A 4,131-nucleotide genomic window follows, 5' to 3' on the forward strand; every position below is an offset into this window, starting at 1 on the left:
CATCCACAGATGCATCTTAAGCAGGTCTAGGAGGTGATAATCCCCCTCTATTCGACACTGGTCAGGCTGCAGTTGGGTTACTGTGTCCAGTTCTGGGCGCTGCACTTCAGGAGGGATGTCGACAGCACGGAGAGGGTCCAGAGGAGGGCCACTCGCATGATCAGGGGACCACAAGAGAAGGCTGAGGGGGGATCTAGTGGCCTGTTACAAACTAGTCAGAGGGGACCAGCAGGCATTGGGGGAGTCCCTGTTCCCCCAAGTGCCACCAGGAGTGACTAGAAATAATTGTCACAAGCTGGCAGAGGGTAAATTCAGATTAGATATCAGGAGGCGCTACTTCGCTGTCAGGGCAGCTAGGATCTGGAACCAACTTCCAAGCAAAGTGGTGCTGGCTCCTACCCTGGGAGTGTTTAAGACAAGGCTAGACAATCACCTTGCTGAGGTTGTTTGACCCCAGTACTCTTTCGTGCCATGCCAGGGGGTTGGACTTGATGATCTACCCAAGTCCCTTCCGACCCTACAAACTGTGAAACTTCTCAAGCATACAAGAGAAAACCATGCAGATACACTACTTTTTCATATTGTGAGAATGTTCACAAAGCATGCAGTAAATTAATACTGCTTTGCACTCAAGCTTGGCCTTCTGCAAATAGAAGCTGTATGATCTTCATCCAAGGCTCTGGGGACCTTAGGAAAGCTAACTGTGGCCCTGAACTACAAATGATGTGGTATACTATTCCACATGTCTCCTGTCAGAGTTTCTCCATGACTTTAAAAGTACAAGAAATGCTGAAAGGGATATTTAAAACATTTTTTACACCATGGTCAGATAAGCAGGATGCCTATTCATACACACAATTATTTTTAGAGGTATTTCTTAAGCAGATCTTTCTGCCTACACATTTTCACTCCATGTAGCAACTGCCTACTAGAAAGCATGTGCTAGGACAAAAATTTTCCAGAGTGCTTTTGCATGCTCCAAAATTGCCTGGTATCAATAAAGCCCCTCTGAAGTGGCTCACATTGCACTCCCTTAATCAGAGGCAGACACTCACTAGTGATTTTTTTCTTCAAAAGCCTATGACTCCATCAGAATTATAACTGGTTCCTTCCAATTTTTTTCTTCTTCCTCTCTTATTCATTTGCAATCATTAACAGAACAAGAGTAGGATGAAAGTTTAGCTGATTTTGGTTGAGAATTTTTGTTATAGTTATGTATTCCAACTACGGAAGTTACTTCATGTTTCTTTACAGTAAACGTATTAGAACGTAGTATGCTATGGTGCTCTTTTTTAAACTGAAATTATTTTTCTCCTTCTTGCCATGGCAAAGAACACATTCTCCTTCTGAATGCGAATGGTTATCCACTTTTGCTTCCCTCAGATCTGCAAGAAAACTCACCAGATGGATGTAATGAAACAATAGTTTAAGAGTTACTGCAGATTGTTAGAATGGCGTTGGAAGACAGACATTTTAGACCAAATCATTTTATCAGAGAGAGAAAACAAGCAAGTTTTACAAACATAATTTCAGCTTTTCTATCATCCAAGCAAACTTCCTCACTTTTTTTTCCCCTCATAGAGGCAGATAAATGCCACTTTACTTTCATGCAGTGTTAAGTTCCTTGGAGAGCATTTGTTGGAGGACCAAATTACACAGAATGGCTGCATACTGTCAGCCTTTAGAAAACATAGAAAATGAAGGTTGGAAGGGACCTTCATAGATCATCCAGTCTCAGGGTGTCAAAGATATAGCCCATGGAGCCTTATCATCCAGCCCATAGTTCTGCCTATGGGTCTTGGACTGGACCCACATGCAGCACACCTCAAACTGGTCCCATGCTGAACATGGCACATGGTGGCCTGGGCCCCACATGCTTGCAACACAATGGGGACCTTTAACATGATCTTTCCTAAAAGCTCTAAAAGAACAATTACAGTCTGTCACAGAAAAGTTTCCTGTGAAGATAAAAGATGAAATAAATCTTTCATGACCCAGTATTTTGGAATGGCTTAGACCTAAGGAGACACAGCAAAACTCACCACTTCAAAATAGCCCTTCTGCTTAATGATGGTTTTAAGTATATTTAAATAATCTAACAAGTATTTAAATAAAACTGTGGAAGCAGGCTAAAGCTAACAAAAATATTTTGCAAGTGACCTGTAAAAGGAAGAGAAGTGAATTTTTGCCCATTTTTCTTTCTGTATAAAGATGCCACAAAAGATGTCATCATGTCCCCTCTCACAAGAGAGAACACAGCAGCAATTTTCATTCCATGTCTTACCCTAAAATGATCAAATTCATCACTGATCTTTCCTGGTTTTCCTCACCTAGGACTATCTGGGTGTATCAGTCATTTGAGGAGGTACACAACTTGCAAAGTCAGACAGGAGTACACTACATTAAAAAAAAAAATCCCCCAAACTGCTTAGGTGTTGAAAATGTATAGGTGTTCACCATCACCATGCCATGAAGACCTATTATGGTATGTGCCTCTCAATATCATGGGTGAGCAGGTACTTGCTCAACATTAAGTCAACAGACCACTTAAGTGACAAGTTCTCACTAGTAAGAATGAACTATTGACAGTATGGACCAAGAGTATTTTTAAAAAGAACTCACTAGGCCAGATGTTCAGCCTATAATTTTTTTGTAGCATTTATGATTTATATGGAGATATGACCACTTATAGCAGTATATCTGGTCCTTTCTTTCTTGTGATGGCATCATTAATATCTCTCTAGTCATGTACGCATTTCAAGAGTAGACAAGGTGTAAATATCCAATAGAAAATGGAGGTAAAACGCATTAGTTTAAAAAAAAAAAAATTTCAAGCTTTCTTTATACATCATAAAGAACCAGACAGGGCAGAAGCATATTTTTAATCCCTATTTTGGTAGGCTACTTACCAAACTAAGAAATAAACCAAATGAGCAAACTATGTGATATTCTACGGACAAGAGTTAAGTTTAATAGCTATGCAACAAGTTTCACAAAACAATACAAGGTGTTCTCCCAACATTAAAGATGGTTACCATAAACTATGAAGAAAATATGTTAAATAAAAGTGTGTAGAGTCATTTTTGTGGTAGTCAAATTGCAGTTCCACTGTTGCAGAGGCCAGCACTGCTCAAGGACATGAAACAGATGTTGCAGGAACCAACCCTGGAAATTGTTTGAAATTGGCTTCATATAGCATTAAAGCAAGAACTAATAATACAAAAAATAGTTTAGAAATGTCACATCAAGGTTTCACACAATGAATACATGGTTTGCAATAATAGCTATAATTCGGACTGCAGCCAAACAGAGAAACTTACAGTACTGAAAAATATAATATAGATAAATTCAGATTATCCAAACTGTAGTAATCTGGAATTCCAGATATGTTTTTGAATCTAGAGGTCAGAAATATATTGGCTGCATCTGGCTGCCTTTGAGATTCTGTTTTTAGTTGATCCATTATAGATGTAGTTACTTTAAAAGAAAAAGAAAAAAAGGATAATAAACAGAGATTGTTTGGGTCTGATTAATACTATGTTGGCTAATGTCAGCATAAACAAGAAAAAATAAGGCTGGGGAGCAGGAATAAGGAGAATCATAAGGTGGTGGTAATGATGGCACAAGCCAACTTCAACATGCTCTTAGGAGAGCCCCAAAACAACATAAAGCAGAAAGGCACTGCCAGGGCTCTCGGGGATACCCCATTCCCGCAAAAGGCTACATGGGGCAGGGCAGGGCATAAATTGTGTCCCCACTAAAGAAAATGCAAAAAGCAGACTGAAAATCCCACATCTTGCCCTAGTCAGTGAATGACTCCCACATGCAGAAAGGTAGCACACAGATTCAGATGACAAATGAGCCAAGCCAATCCCAATCTAGAGATGGCATCAAGCACTTCTTGCATCTCTTACTTTCGTTCCTATTGCTAAACAAGCTCTTTCCCTAACACAGAGTTGGGACAGAGAGAGGACCTCAAGTTTCCACACCCAGTGAACCATAAACTAGCCAGTTGAAGAGATGGGGAATAAGCAGTGTCGTTCAAGCGAAATGTAGCTGCAGCTTATATCCCCTCTGCCATCAGGAGTTCTGGGAGGCATTTCAGCATGTGCTTCACTTCATTCAGTTCCT

The 4,131-nt window shown here is 40.1% G+C and overlaps 1 long non-coding RNA gene across 1 annotated transcript in view; it reads left to right on the top strand.

The window, feature by feature from the left end:
- Positions 1–3,661, top strand: part of LOC109305586 — a 12,577-nt gene extending 8,916 nt beyond the window's left edge. The window contains exon 3 of the long non-coding RNA XR_002099644.1: positions 3,649–3,661. This is a non-coding gene — a long non-coding RNA (uncharacterized LOC109305586). The remainder of the gene's footprint in view (positions 1–3,648) is intronic.
- Positions 3,662–4,131: the final 470 nt, after the last annotated feature.

The sequence above is a fragment of the Crocodylus porosus genome, unplaced genomic scaffold (genome assembly GCF_001723895.1).
Source record: "Crocodylus porosus isolate Cpor-Errol unplaced genomic scaffold, CroPor_comp1, whole genome shotgun sequence".
NCBI lineage: Eukaryota > Metazoa > Chordata > Crocodylia > Crocodylidae > Crocodylus > Crocodylus porosus.